The sequence below is a fragment of the Globicephala melas genome, chromosome 5 (genome assembly GCF_963455315.2).
Source record: "Globicephala melas chromosome 5, mGloMel1.2, whole genome shotgun sequence".
Classification (NCBI taxonomy): Eukaryota; Metazoa; Chordata; class Mammalia; order Artiodactyla; family Delphinidae; genus Globicephala; species Globicephala melas.
The window spans coordinates 2,245,679-2,261,555 of record NC_083318.1 but is presented as its reverse complement, the minus strand read 5'-3'; the positions used below and the strand labels follow the sequence as shown (position 1 = coordinate 2,261,555).

Sequence of the window (15,877 nt, the reverse complement as noted above, 5' to 3'; positions counted from 1 at the left end):
ATGAGGATGACCTCCAGAGCGGCCCTGTCTTCACCCCACTTGCACTCCTCCTGCACGGCTGAGCTGTCCCCCTGGGCAAGCTCGCCTGCATCCACCTCCTCTCCTCTCCCCACCTGCTCTGAACTCGTCATCACTGTCACCTCCTGCCACCTGACTCTCTTCCGAGCAACCCACCCACAAGAACCCGAATGTCCCCGAACGCCAGCGCCTCACCTCACCTTCCCCTTCTGTTCAGGGCAGAGTCCTAGTGCACGTGATGCCGCGTGAAGGCTGCTGCGTGTGAGGAAAGGCAGAAGAGATGGACAGCGCCCCGTAAAGAGACCTTCTCATTGAACATCTGGGCCTCTAGGATGCCCACGGGCACCGTCCCTCACCCTGCAGGGGCCCAAGGCAGAGAAGGGCTTATCTCAGAGAGATCTGAGGGATGGCTCTTGTCTGATGGCGTGAACACCAATGAGACTCACAGGAGGCCCACAAAGTTTTCAAGAAAACGGTTTCCGTGGAAACACTGTCAGCTTGAACTGAAAGAGTTACAGGCAGCACAAAATGAAAACTGGCCCCTGGATCCCAGAAAGCCTGCTGGCGGGAAGGAGGCCGAGAGAATGACTCAACTGCAGACGCGCGCTGCCTCCACGAAAAGGGAAAGAGAGGAACGAGGCGTGCAGAAGGCAGAGCGAGAGCCACTACCCCCAAATCTTCAGACCCGATGAAGCGATTTCCAGCATTTTCCAGGCTGGATTACAGAGCTGCTGTGTGCCTGTGACCCCTTACGCCTTCCCTTCCCCTCCCTTTTGAGGAGCGTCTACAGGGGTTACCCTATGCCTGTCCCAACGCTGCACCACTGCTCTGGGGAGGGGCTGATAGCTGGTCTTCAGTTCCGGTCTACAGACGGAGACGAAGGGCACCCCCGGAGCTGTACTCAAGCAACTACAGCCGGGGACCCTCACCCACACCTGGAGCCCGTCCGGATGACGGCCTTCTGGACTCTGAGCTGATGCCATCGTGGAGGGGTCTTGGGGGCAGTGTGTTTTGTACGTGCGAGGGACGTGAACCACTGGGGCCGTGGGCTGGACACAGATAGGCAGCCTCTGAGACGGCCCCAAGGGTCCTGCCCCCAAGCCGTCCCGCCCTTGGCAGCCCCTGAGTGCAGGCTCCACCTGGTGCCTCGCTTCAGATAAACTGAATACGGCAAAAGGGATGAGATGTCGCTGCCAAGACAGGCTACCCAAAGACTGCCTCCCTGCCCGCCTCGCTCTGAGGGAGGTCAGCGGCCAGGCTGTGAGCTGCCCTGAGAGGCAGCCCACATGGCAAAGAGCAACGTCTCCGGCCACCAGCCAGCACGGTCGTGCGGCCTGCCACCAGTCACACTGTGACCTTGGAAGGGGATCTTCTGAGGCCACCAACTGCTAGGACAGTGAGCTTAGGAGTGGCTCCTCACCCGCCGCACCCTGATCACAACCTGTGTGAGACCTGGAACCGAGGACCCGGCTGAGCCACACCCGGGGTCCTGACCACAGGAACGGGGACGCAGAAAACACTGTCGCTCCAGGGGCTGACCTGTTACATGGCAGCAATAACTCATGCACCGCGGGATCCGAAATATGAATGTTATCACTTGCTTTGTCACCATTCCTGCTGTAAATATACACAACACAGCGCTCTACCTATTTCTAAGCAGCAATGCATGATTAAGTGCTTTTCCCTCAAATCTAATCCGTGATGAGGCGATTAAGGAAATCACGCTGCATAAATCAGAGGCAAACTGACCAGGAATGGGAAAAACTGGCTAATGAAAATGACTACTTTTGGATGACCACCTAATCAATCAGTCTCGCAAGCTAAATATAACAGAGTCCCGTTTGACAAATGAAGCAACCGAGGCTCAGGCATCTCGCCTACAACCATGTCCGAAGACAGAGTAAGGATTCAAACTCAGGCCGACCAGTTTCAGTTTGGGCTCTTAACCACACTTTTTACTACTAGCACACGAGCAAATGCCTGTGCAGAAACTGGCCTCCCCTGAAGTATTTCTGCTAACAAAAATTATCCACCTGGTTCTCGAACAGTCTACCTCAATTCCTTGGTAGCTTCATCTCCCAAATTGGCACGTTAATCTAAGTTTAGGAAGCAGGTCAGCAGCCCCTAAAATTATCAGGATGCATGGTTGTTGAATAATTTATGATGGACTGAACAGAAGAGTACCACATATAAAATGTTCCAGCTCAGCATTTTGTTATTATGCAGAGATTTTTGCGTGGGTTTTTTTCAGAATGTCAGTTCTTAGGGTTTTAACACTTCAAGCCCAGAGAAACCAAGAGGCCAGGCTGCAGGGACACAGAGCAGATGCCTGGGTTCTGGCCTCCGGGGGCACGTCCCTTCCTGTTCCCAAGTCAGCCTCAGCAAGAGTCAGGTCATCACGAGGCAGCCACCCATCGACTAGCGATGGAGACAAGAACTTACTAAACAGCAAAGCAACTCTTAGAATTAGGAAATACGACAAATACAAGTAATATGGAAAGAGGAGAAAAAATAAGAAAGAGGGGAAATGAAAGACTGGCAACCTTAAGAACATTTAAACAAATCAGGAAAATGTATACTGAATTATTACTCACAGTCTAATAACATTAAAAGGAAATGGAATTCCGAACATAATGTGAACTTGAAGACACACAGCTCTGCCGATGTCGTACTTACCACGCAAAGAAGGCTTAAAACACTAGCTTTAAACTCATCTAGTTCCAGGGGCTTCCCTGGTGGTCCAGTGGCTAAGACTCCGCATTCCCAATGCAGGGGGCCCAGGTTCAATCCCTGGTCAGGGAACTAGATCCCACATGCTGCAACTAAGAGTTCACATGCCACAACTAAGGATCCCACATGCCGCAACTAAGACCTGGCACAGCTGAATTTTTTAAAAATATGCAAAAAGGAAAAAAAATTTTTTTAATAAATAAAAAAAACTCATCTAGCTCCATCTTCTTTCAAGAGAACACATCACGGGGTGTTCTTTTTACAGCACTGAGCTCTCTCTAGGGGACGGGCCGAGTACAGCTCAGCTGCGGAGGAAGGAGAGGGCTGCCCCCAAGGAAGGGAGACCCACGGACCCCTGCGAGCGCCCGAAGCGCTCAGAACAGAAGGGCCTGTGGGAACAGGATACCTGCAGGGCGGCTTGAATATTTTATCTCTGTCCCCAGTGCCCCTGCCTACGCCAGGCCTCAACCAAGCAGCCCCCTCACCAGCACTTCTCCTTTTCTCAAAGTGTGGAGAAGAAAGTCTAGATTTAGCAGAAAAGATACTATTTTAAATTACAAAGGTCCATTTTACTGGTGCAAAAATATTACTATATTACATCCTTCTGGGTGATTCTAATCCTTTGTGAAGTTTACATCACGAAAAATCCAAATGATAACCAGTTAAGAGAAAAAAATGTGTGAGATCTCTCTCATCTAAAAGAAATAAATAAAAGTGTAAAACACAACGTTGTAAATCAACTATACTTCAATAGAACAATTAATTTTTAAAAATAAAAAAAATTTTTTTTCAAAGGCATAAGACCTCCGACAAGCAGAAGGCAGCATCGTTTCACACCGGCTAGGCTCACACAGGCACTGAGGGGCACAGACCCTGCAGCCTGAGAGGACACAAAAGACACCTATGTTGTAACCAGGCACCTGTGTCCCTAAAAACCGTCTCCCGAGCACACGTGGGGCCTGATCGCTGGCTGACCAGGGACCCTCTGCTGCCACTCTGCATCACTCTCCAGTGTGATGGGCATAACGAAGATACTGAGGCAGGTGCATCTGGAAGTAACTTTTAAACTCCCATCACAATAAGAACCCTTTCTACACAGGGAGGAATTTAAGAAAGGTCTCAACTAAGGAAAGGAGGAGCTCGGCAGAAGGCAGGCAGCCGGACATCCAGGTGGGAGATGGCAGCGTGATGGCGGCAGAGACAGGGGTAGGAGACAGGCAGGGGAGAGGCTGGCTGGGCTGCCAGCACCTGCAGCAGACCCTACTCACACCTGCCGGCCGCACATCCACAGCCCACCCTGCTCCAGCCCGGGATCTTCCCCGGCTGCCGCCCAGGGTCCCAGTCCAAACCTCAACACTCACCCCAGGCAGGTCCACCTTCACCACCCATGACCTCCCTGCTCACCCATTCATTCATTCACTCATTCATTCATTCAATAACTGCCCAGTGGCCTCTACAGCAGCACCGGGTAGACAACTACGATCAGGTGACCGGTGACGGCCCCGCCCTCCCAGGGCCAACCACCCTGGGGGACAAAACAGCTCAACGGGCCAGTACCATCACACACGGAAGTTGGAGGGACCCACAGGAGGGCAACGGTAGCCCTGACTCCATTTGAAAAATTGCTCTTCCCTGAACCTACCCTCTCCCCCTCCCTCCCTCCGCCGCTCCTTGGCTCAGGTAGCCCCCCCACCAGACCCCCGAACTCCCCCAAGCCTCATCACCCCCCAGCTACCCGGCAGCCCAGCGGAGGACACCCACACCTGGGCCACGCCTGCCATTCGCTCAGCAGCCCCTCCCCTCCCAGCCCTGGGCAGTGGTCCACACGCCACTGTGGGTGCACAGTCGGGGGTGGGGGAGAAGGGGCCAGGAGGCAGGTTTGAGGGGGCAGGGGAAGCGGAACAAGACAGCCGTAAGGAGTGGCAGGAACGTCAGCGCAGGGTCCACCTGCCACAAGGTTAGAACACACAGAGGCCGAAGCCCCAGAAATCCCAATTGCCCAGAGCACCACACCAAGCAGCTCAGGTGGGCCGGGCGCCCTACCACGCCCCCACCCAGCCCCCCGCAGCCAGGGCTGAGCGGAGGGGCCCGAGAGCGGTGACACCCTACCCCTGCCATCGGCGGGCAGACCCAGCCCTCGAGCTCCTGGCTTGCTCTGGGCGCCAGCCCGGCCATACCGCTTCCAGAAAGTAGACAGGACAAGCTGGGGCTACAGTGTTTCAGGCTCTACAGCTGATGGAACTGCGGGGCTAGTTTTGATTCCACAAACAAATTCTACAAATTGAAATACTGAAGGTTAAACCGTCTTTTTTTCCATTCCTGTTGCTATTTGACTTGCCTTTTTCAGCTCTGCTTGGTATTTATTTCTGTTTGTGGTTTTTAAACCTGGGCAGGGGGGAACTATAAATAAAGTTGCTGGATGTAGCAAATGAAAAGGAAGGCCACTCGGTTAAACCTGAATTTCAGATAAAAGACGAATGACTTTTTAGTATAACTGTGTCCCAAATATCGCACAGCAGTTTTTATCCGGTGAATCTATCTATGAAGGGACAGCCCCCCAGTCCTGAGGCAGCAGCCCCCCGCCGGAACCTGGCTGTCCCGCCACTCTCCCGGCGGCCCAGGACAGGAGGCACAGCCAGACCCTCCGCCCACCTGGTTGCCTGGTCCCCGCCTCCTCGCTCACCCAAGGCCGGCACCGGCGGAGAACCACTCTCCTCTCCAAGAAGTGGGTCTTTTCTCAGGCCTCCTACAGAACATCCCGCCACGTACAAATCTGGTCATTCGCTACAGGAGTCAAGAGGAGGAAGCCACAGGGTGTGCACTGCCCTTACTGTCTTTTTCGGGGGGCAGACGGGAACCTTTCTGTGCTCGGCGTCTCTCTCAGTCACTCTCAGGGAGACAGAAATCTGCAAGCGCACAGAGTCCCAGTACCCGCCTCAGCCTGCACACGGGCTCAGCCTGCACACGGGCGGGCGGCGGGCAGAGCCCTCAGAAATCAACGCAGGACGCGTGGCCAGAGCAGGCCACGTGGCAGGAGGCGCATCCCCTGCCCATGATCCCACAGGGCTCCTCACCTTCCAGGTCCAGGCAGGGTGTGGTGGGCTGCATGGTGGCCCCAAGGACATCAGGTCCTAATGCCCAGAACCTGCAAGTGTGACCTTATTTGGAAAAAGGGTCTTTGCAGATGGGCTTGTGTGAAGAATTCTCAGATGAGGAGACAGTGCTGGGTTACCCAGGGGGCCCTAAATGCCATCACAAGTGTCCTATAAGAGGGAGGCAGAGGGAAGCTGAGACACAGGGGAGGCCACGTGAAGACGGAGGCAGAGACAGGAGCGTAGGGGCCTCGAGCAGCCACCAGGAGCCGGAAGAGGTGGGAAGGATCTCCCGACAACGGAGGCCCCCAGGGGGAGCCCAGCCGGGCCCTGCCCACACCTTGATGCGGACATCCGCCTCCAGAACAGCGAGAATAAATCCCCGCTGGTTTAAGCCCCCCAGTTGGCAGTGCTTTGTTCCACGGCCCCAGGAAACTCACACAAGGTGGGCCCAGGAGCCCCCCAGCCCGGGCCCGGCCGCCCCACCCTCGCGGTGCAGAGTGGACTGGCTGTGAAACGCTAGGTGCACGCTCCTGGCCGGGCTCCAGGCCACTAGGGATGGGGCTCTGGGGAGCGGGCGGTCTGGGCACCTCACGCTGCCCAAATGCCTCCAGGTAAAGTGTGTCCCAGGCCAGGCTCCTCGGGACTGCACTCACGAGCCGCAGAGCCACAGGCTGGCCCGCAGTAGGGGCTGGACGCGGAGGTGCCCACCGGCGCACATCCACTCACAGCAGCCACGCTAACAGCACCAGGAACATCCTGCGGGCCACACAGTCCCCAGCACTTCACACTCGTTATTCTAGCTCATCCTCACAACAGCCTTATCATTAACCCTATGTTACAGACAGAAACTGGCACAGAAAAGCAATCTGCCGAGGTCGAGCTAGACACCAGGGTGGGGTGAAGAGCAGGTACCAAACAGAGCCCTGCGTCGAGGGAACCCGCACCAGCAGGACCGCCCCTCGACCAGAGGTCAGCGGACAAAACCCTCATCCTCACCCCTCGGTGGCTCACGTCGGACGGACGCAGCAAGGGGTGCACACCGGCCAACACGCTCCCCACACTGCTTTGTGTGTCTAAGAAGGCATCCTAGAAGCGCCGCCCTGGACTTCATCTCATCCAGGACTTGGTAAGGAAGAGCTTTCTCCTAGGCTGGAGTGGCTCACTCCCCAATTACTTGATTCTCTAGACGAGAAACAAGTAAACCCCAAAGGTCAACGCCTGGCTACTAACCAAAGTGCCAGGAGGTCCGTCAGTGAAGTGAAAGCCTCATGCATCCGCCTGTGCTGCTGAACCAAGTTCCGACCAGGTCCAAAATATAAAACCAGCTCTTTGAAGAGCTACGAAAGCAGGCAGAAACCGGAGGGGAGTTATCCTCTGTAAGAAGAGGGTTGCACTGGGTAAGGTGTGTGTTTGTACACGTCTGGAGCTCAGGTGGAAGCTGCAATCCTCCAGCTTCTAGTCACAGGATGGAGTCTGGGCATGGCAGGTGGCTGTAAAGTGAGGGGAACATCTCAGTGTCTCAGACAGGAGGTAGCTGGGGAGAGAGGAAGCCCTGAAATCTGCCGGTAAACTCTGCCCAGGCCCTCGGCCAGCCCCCGAGCAGCCTGTGCACACAGAGCCTCCCAGGAGGAAGCCAGAGTCCAGGCACAGCAGCAGACGTGATGCAGAGAGGTCAGTGTGAGTCCCGACGAGTCAACACTCTTCAGAGAAAACAACCGCTAGTGGAGCACAGTCAAATGTTACTAGATGTTCACAGAAACAGGAAGGTGCGGCCCACAGTCAAGAGACACAGAAGCCAGTGGGAACTGATCCTGAGGTAACCTAGGAGTTGAAATTAGCAGATCAGAACTTTAAGGCAGCTAATATAGTGTGCTCAAGGATTTAATGGAAGATACAGTCAAACAAACAGGTGGCCTATCTCAGCAGAGAAATGGAAACTATAGGAAAGAAGCCAGTGGAAACTCTAGAAATAAAAACTACAGTAATTGAAATTCTTAAACTCATCAAATGAAATGGACTTAATTTAGACTGGAGATGGAAGAAAAGGAGATGAGAAAGAGAAAAAAAATTTTAAATGAGAACAGGGCCTAAATGCCCTGTGGGACAATGACAAACACCAACCGCACATGTAATAGGAGCACCAGAGGGAGAGGAGAACAAACGGGGCAGAAAAAATATCTGCACAAACAATGACCACATGTTCCCCAAATTTGGTAAAAAAATTATCAATTTATTTATCCAAGAAGCGCCACAAACCCTGAGCAGGATAAATACAAAGAAAACCCTCATACGCACATCACAGTCCAAGTGCTGGAAGTCAAAGGCGAAGACGCCACGTGACACACGGGGACAAGGCGGCGATGGCGAGGCTGACATCTACACAACGGCAGCCGAAAGACAAAGCGAACCAGAGGGCTGGGAAGGAGAAACCGGAATTCTACAGCCAGCACAAAGATCCCTTAAAACTGAAGGGAAATGAAGACAGTTCAGATAAACCAAAATTGGGAGAATCTGTCACCAACAGGCAAGAAATGCTAAAGGAGGTGTTTCAAGCTGAAGAGAAAGGACACCAGATGGAAACTCAAATCTACGAGAGGGAACGAAGCAAACAGAAATGGTGAATATGCGGGTAAATGTCGTGACATATTATTTTCCTTCTCTTAATTTCTTTAAAATACGTATGACTTTTTAAAGCAAAAATTATAACAGTGTGTTGTATGGTTTATAACATATGTAGATACAAGACGAATGACAGCAAATAGCTCAAAGGGGGGATAAATGGAACTTTTATTACTATTACAAAATTCTTAACACTTTTTCTAAAGTGTTACACAATTAACTCTAAACAGGCTGCAGTAAGTTAGTATACATATTTTAGACTACTAAAAAATAATGCAAAGAGGTACAGCCAAAAAGCCAAGCCAGGAATTAAGATGGAATACTAGAAAATAGGTGTGTATATTTACTACAGATAAATACACATCTGGTACATGCAATACATAGATACAAACATGTACACACCTTTGTGTATGTACACACATATATGCATACATTCAATTAACCCAAAACAAGACAGGAAAGGAAAAACAGCAACACCACCAAAAACTAGGACAAACAGAAGACAAGTGGAGACACAAATCAGCCCTATTAATAGGCACGTGGAACGGAAATGAAAAGCTACGACAAAAGAGGAGTGAGGAGCGGGTGGAGTCAAGCGGAGTCTAGCAGGCCCGGACGTCCACAGTCGTCACAGGTGAGTGACAGTACCTGGGCGTTCACTATATTCTTCTGTTTACTCTGTATCTATTCAAATAATTTCTATAATGAACACTTTCTAAAAATTGGTATTAAGAGTGTTCCAAATATTATTTATGCCCCTTCCCCCCAAAAACTGCTTTGGAAAAGTTTGTGTTTATTATTTATTTATTAGCTAATAAAAACTTTCAATTTGGGGGAAGTTAAAACACTAGAAATGGAAAAGGAAAACAACACTCACATTCAAAAGCAGAAAGTATGAAATGGGCTTCATGAGAAGCTAACTTTGAATGTCAGCATACAAACAGGCTGAGAGTAAACGGATGGAAAAGCCATAAGGTGCAGACAGTAAACGTGAGACAGCTAGGGGTGCGCATCAGTGTCAGGTAAATGGGCTTCAAAACAAAAGCTCTGCTCATCAGGAAAACAAATCGTCCCTAAAGTGTACAAGCCTAATAACAGGGCTTCAGATACAGAAAGCAAAACCTGAAAGAACTCAAGGCAGGAATACACAATCCACAGTCAACGTTGGAGATTTTAACACTTTTCTCAACAATTATTACAATGACCAGAATCCCTACCGTCCCCCCAAAAAAATCAGTAATATAGGAGATCTGAACACCCTACAGTGTTTCCTCCATGTGCCAGGCACAATTTTAGGTGTTTGAATTCGGCCATGAATAATACTGAGGAAAAAAAAAAATCCTTGCTCTCAAGGGACTTCCCTGGTGGCACAGTGGTTAAGAATCCACCTGCCAACGCAGGGGACAGGGGTTCGAGCCCTGGTCTGGGAAGATCCCACATGCCGCAGAGCAACTAAGCCCATGCACCACGACTAATGAGCCTGCGCTCTAGAGCCCGTGAACCACAGCTACTGAAGCCCGCGTGCCTAGAGCCCGTGCTCCGCAACAAGAGAAGCCACCACAATGAAAACCCCGTGCACCACAACGAAGAGTAGCCCCCGCTCACTGCAACTAAAGAAAGCCAGCGCGTAGCAACAAAGACCCAACATGGCCCAAAATAAATAAATTTATTTAAAAAAAAAAATTCTTGTTCTCATGAAGGATATAGTCTAGTAAAAAATAGGGGGGAAGAAAGAAAGATAAGAAGACAGAATAGGGCTTCCCTGGTGGCGCAGTGGTTGAGAATCTGCCTGCTAATGCAGGCGACACGGGTTTGAGCCCCAGTCTGGGAGGATCCCACATGCCGCGGAGCAACTAGGCCCGTGAGCCACAACTACTGAGCCTGCGCATCTGGAGCCTGTGCTCCGGAACAAGAGAGACCGCGATAGTGAGAGGCCCGTGCACCGTGATGAAGAGTGGCCCCCACTTGCCACAACTAGAGAAAGCCCTCGCAAAGAAACGAAGACCCAACACAGCCGAAAGTAAATAAATAAATAAATAAAATTTTTTTTAAAAAAGTAACTGTACCATTAAAAAAAAAAGACAATAAAAACTCAAAGTATCCTTAATTATTACCTTCTAAGAGATAAATAGAAAAGGAAAACTGAAATAAAAAAGAACTATTGAACAATAAAAGGGATAACAGAAATAAAACAATTAACAGAAGAGTCAGAAGACAATGCAAAGCAATCTCCCAAGAGCAGACCAAACATCAAAGAGATCAATAAGAGGAGAAGGAAGATCAGGGATTAGAAGGTCAGCCCAGGAGTTCTAGCCTCCAAATAAAAGGGGTTCCAGAGAGACACAAGAATGAAGGAAAGGAAACTAAGAATAACACAAAACATCAGGCCTAGGCTGAAGGGGGCCACCTGGCCCAGGACAGTGATGAGAACGTACGTCATCAACTGATAGATCAGAACATGGGGAACAAGAGAAGGTCCTGTGGGGCCAGATCACACACAGAGACCTGAAGTCACCATGGCATCAGCTTCCACCAGTGCCGGAAACTACACACAATGAAGCAACATCTCCAAAATTCTGAGAAAACACTTTTCAGTAGAATTCTATACCCAGCTAAACTAAAAGTTAACTGAATAGTGAAACAAAGATACTTTCAGAATCAGGGGCAAAAGAAAAATCTAGCTAATGTTTCTTAGTTATCATGAATATGCACTCAACAGAACAAGGAGTGAGCCCAGACAGAGAATAGAGGTCCCGAGCGTAGGGACACGGGGGCGCAGGCGTGCAGGTCCCATGGGGACCAGGACAGAGTGGGGCAGGAAGCAGGATGCCAGGAGCGAAGTCCTCAACAAGGGCCACCACAAGAGGGGTGTGGCAGGGCACGTGCTGGGGTGAGGAGAGAGAGGTTGACAGGAGAGCGACAGGGTTGAGCGAGAAAGGAGTTGTGCTCGGGTACCGTGTGGTTCAGTAACAAACATGTGAGCAGCGGACACTAGTCTAACCAAAAGAAGGTGATGTGATGAAGTTGGGAAATGGAGGGAGAGGAAGCAGTGGTGCAGCGGAGGGGAGAGCCAGCCCTCCCTCGCACCTTCGAGGGAAATCAAATACACACATTTTAAGACTAGCAGCTTAAATGGGCAGTAAATGCCTGAGAAAATAGGATGCCTGAGATGACTGCCCCTTGGAGATGGGGACAAGCAGGACAGGAGAGTGCCTGCTGTCTGATTCTTTAATCAGTAGGCTTAGCTCTTCATCTGGTGTCCTAAAAGGATGGCCACTGTCAAGGGACAAAAATGGTGCAGCATAGTGTGTGTAAAAAAAAAAAACCAAGGAAGGAGACACATCGGGATATCACCTGATTACAGGGTTGGGGACGGGTTGGGGACAGTAAGGCCACAGGAAAAGAGAGCAAAGAAAGCAGAAAGGACAAACTAGGCATTTTACTTGCCTGGAGTACATGATCTCGGGGATGAATCTGGTGAACCCCCAAAAACCGCAGGTAAACTTGCGTCTATATTAAAATTGCACGTGCACGTGGGTTAAGTGTACTTCTGAGGACTGACTACAGCTCTTGTCAGATGGCCAAAGGAGCTGGTAACCACCACCCCCAAAAGTAAAAACAAGTGATCTGCCAGACTTGAACCCCAAGCAAAGCTCATCTTCTCTCCCGGGACAGCTGCGGCCTCTCCTCCGGCGCACAGCAGGGGACACCGCGAGGCCCTTCTGGACGCAGGAGCGGCAGCGCCCAGTCGGGGAAGGTGTACGAGATGGCTGCTCCCCAGCCCAGGATGGGAAAGACCACAGTCCTTCCAAAAGTAGTCAGGGTGGTCCGCAACGACGTCGGGTCCGAGCCCCTGGAACTGTGAATGTCACCTCATAAGCAACAGGGACTTGGCAGGTGGGATTACTTTAAAGAGCCCTTGCTGGGAAAGGACCCTGGTTCCACACGCAGGTGTGACCACAGGTGTCCTCACGGGAGGGAGGCAGAGGGCGGTGTGAAGACAGGACACAAGGACGGAAGCAGGGGCGCCAGGGCAGTGTGACACGGGGCCCAGGGCCGAGGCATGTAGGACAGCCTCCAGAACTGCGAGGGGTACGTTTCTGCCCTTTAAGCCACTAAGCTGGTGGTGATTTGTTACAGCGGTCATGGGAAACGCATACACGTGCTAACTAGAAAGTCAAAGGTTTACGGGAACTCCACCAAAGAAAATGTAAGACGGGGAAACGCATACACGTGCTAACTAGAAAGTCAAAGGTTTACGGGAACTCCACCAAAGAGAATGTCAGACGGGGAAACGCATACACGTGCTAACTAGAAAGTCAAAGGTTTGCGGGAACTCCACCAAAGAAAACGTCAGACGCCCTGGCTTCGCTGTGTTTTGTGTGCTTCCTACGCAGCATGTGTTAAGTCTTCACTAACACACTCTTTTCTCCTTCATCCTGACCCTTTTGCTTGGCCCGTTTCAGACAAAGACAAGTGTCAAAAGACAATATAATCAGAACGCGAACGTGCTATCACCTCTGCTGGGGGAGATGCGGGCGGGCGGCACGGGCCACTCCTTCCACTGGGCAGCCAGCCTTGACCGCCCTCACCTCCCCCGCCTCCCGGCCGGCCGGCCCCTCCGCCAGGGCCACACTGGTCCCGGCCTCCCAGCCCGCAGCTGTCCTCTGCCTGGCCACTGGCCCCTTCCTCTCAGATGCCCTCCTTCTAGAACGAGGGGGAAGAAGGGCTGCCCTTGACCCTGGGGCGCAGCAGTGTCCAGGCCCCCTCCTCTCGGCTGCGCAGGCCCACTCAGTGCCCGCCTCTCACCTCCTGACCCTGCGCAGGACACTGCCACCCAGCACCCGCCCACAGGTCAGCTCCACACGTCCGTCCAGCCCAGGTCCTCCTCTGCCCATCCCAGCCCACAGGCGGTCACCCAGCGCCTTGGCTGTGGGCGCCTCAGCGATGGGCTGTCCCCATCTGAGCATCCCTGAAGCCCAGGTCCTGTGCCGGCCACCTCGTGCCCGTTATCTCTAGGCCTCAAGACCACTGGGTCGGAAGGCGTTCTGATGAAACCTCACGCTGTGACCACTATGTTTCTAAAGTAAAACTTTAAACATATTCTCTCTACTCACCGCCCTCTCCCCACTGCCTACTTGGGCTCCTGTCTCAGACCTGGGTGCTGGGGGGGTCTCTGGGGAAGCGGCGCCTTGCCCGCAGGCCTCACTGTCCCGCTGCAGGTCCCCCGGCCTCACAAGGGCCCTTCCCATCACAGCACGTGAAAGTACCGGACACTGACCACGCAGATCCACTCACAACCCTGAGCAGCCTCACAGGCAGGTCCCGTTACACACCCAACCCAGCAATGGGGAAACTAAGGCACAGAGAGGGGGGTCGCCTGCCCAAGGGCTCTGTCTACATCCACAACTCTGGGCTGCTCTGTCTACACTCACAACTCTGGGCCGCTCTGTCTACACTCACAACTCTGGGATGCTGTCTACACCCAAAACTCTGGACTACTGTCTACACCCAAAACTCTGAGCTGCTCTCTGTCTACACCCACAACTCGGGACCACTCTGTCTACACCCACAACTCTGGGCTGCTCTCTGTCTACACCCACAACTCTGGACCCCTCTGTCTACACCCACAACTCGGGACCCCTCTGTCTACACCCACAACTCTGGGCCGCTCTGTCTACACCCGCAACTCTGGGCTGCTCTCTGTCTACACCCACAACTCTGGGCCGCTCTGTCTACACCCACAACTCTGGACCCCTCTGTCTACACCCACAACTCGGGACCCCTCTGTCTACACCCACAACTCTGGGCCGCTCTGTCTACACCCGCAACTCGGGACCCCTCTGTCTACACCCGCAACTCTGGACCCCTCTGTCTACACCCGCAACTCTGGACCCCTCTGTCTACACCCGCAACTCGGGACCCCTCTGTCTACACCCGCAACTCTGGACCCCTCTGTCTACACCCACAACTCTGGGCCGCTCTGTCTACACCCGCAACTCTGGACCCCTCTGTCTACACCCACAACTCTGGGCTGCTCTGTCTACACCCACAACTCTGGACCCCTCTGTCTACACCCACAACTCTGGGCCGCTCTGTCTACACCCGCAACTCGGGACCCCTCTGTCTACACCCGCAACTCTGGACCCCTCTGTCTACACCCGCAACTCGGGACCCCTCTGTCTACACCCGCAACTCTGGACCCCTCTGTCTACACCCACAACTCTGGGCCGCTCTGTCTACACCCGCAACTCTGGACCCCTCTGTCTACACCCACAACTCTGGGCTGCTCTGTCTACACCCACAACTCTGGACCCCTCTGTCTACACCCACAACTCTGGGCTGCTCTGTCTACACCCACAACTCTGGACCCCTCTGTCTACACCCGCAACTCTGGACCCCTCTGTCTACACTCACAACTCTGGGATGCTCTCTGTCTACACCCACAACTCGGGACCCCTCTGTCTACACCCACAACTCGGGACCCCTCTGTCTACACCCGCAACTCTGGACCCCTCTGTCTACACCCGCAACTCTGGGCCTCCCAGTCTCACCCCTCCACCCCTGAGCTGCAGCACCGAGCCTGCACCGGGAAGCCGGCACGGCAATGCACTGCGCTGCTGCAGTGGATTTCCAGAGTTGGGGTCTCTGGAGGCGGCCTCTGGCCAAACAATGCGGCCGCCCGTGAGATCGGACAGGAAACTCGGGAGCCGTGCGGACTCGGCCCGGGGCGCGCGGGCTCGGCCGCCGTCCGAGCGAACGCGGTGGGCACTGCAGGCCCGCGGCTCAGGCCGGCCCCGACCCCCGGCCCTCCTGTCCCGCCAAGGGCCGGCCCCGCGGCGGCCCCACAACCCGGCCGGAGTCGGGCCCGGGAACAAAAGGAGGGCGGCGGCGGCCGGGCGGCCCCGACCCTGAGGAGCCGGCCGCCCCCAGCACCCTCCGCTCCGCTGGGCGGGGCGGACCGCGGAGGGCGCGAGCGCGCGCCCAGAGAAGAAAGAAAGCGGAGGCGGGGCGGCCAGCGCCCGGCCCGCAACCTACCGGCCGCTCGCTCTCCGGCCGCGATCCGCTCCGCCCGCGCGCCCAACGGTCGCCTCCGCTGTCTCCCAGGGCCGAGGGGCGGGGCCGGGAGAGGGCGGGGGCGCAGAGAGGGGCGGGGTCGATGGGGGCGAAACCAGCGCGTGGGCGGGGCCTAAGGGGTTGTTCGGGGGCGGGGCCAATGCGGGCGGGGCCGTGGACGGGTAGGTATCTCTCGGGGGCGGGGCCCTCTGTGGCGGGACCGGTAAGGGGGCGGGGCCTGGTAGGGGAGGGGCTGATGGGGCGGGGTCGAGGGAGGAATGGGACCTCCTGGGGGCGGGGCCGTGGGAGGAGCGGGACCTCCAGGAGGGAGGTGGAGCGGGATCGTGGCCTCCAAGGTC

At 53.9% G+C, this 15,877-nt stretch overlaps 1 protein-coding gene across 5 annotated transcripts in view; it reads right to left on the bottom strand.

Annotated features, from left to right (window-relative positions):
* The window catches only part of RGS12 (regulator of G protein signaling 12), a 119,455-nt gene extending 103,874 nt beyond the window's left edge, over positions 1 to 15,581 (bottom strand). For 3 of the 5 annotated variants that reach the window (XM_030876782.2, XM_060298913.1, XM_030876784.2), the window contains exon 1: positions 15,501 to 15,581. The gene's annotated coding sequence lies outside the window, so the exon portion shown is untranslated. Of the gene's footprint in view, positions 1 to 218; positions 436 to 2,694; positions 2,798 to 15,500 lie in introns of those variants that run through there. The other 2 variants (XM_060298911.1, XM_060298910.1) reach the window with 2 other exon arrangements.
* Positions 15,582 to 15,877: the final 296 nt, after the last annotated feature.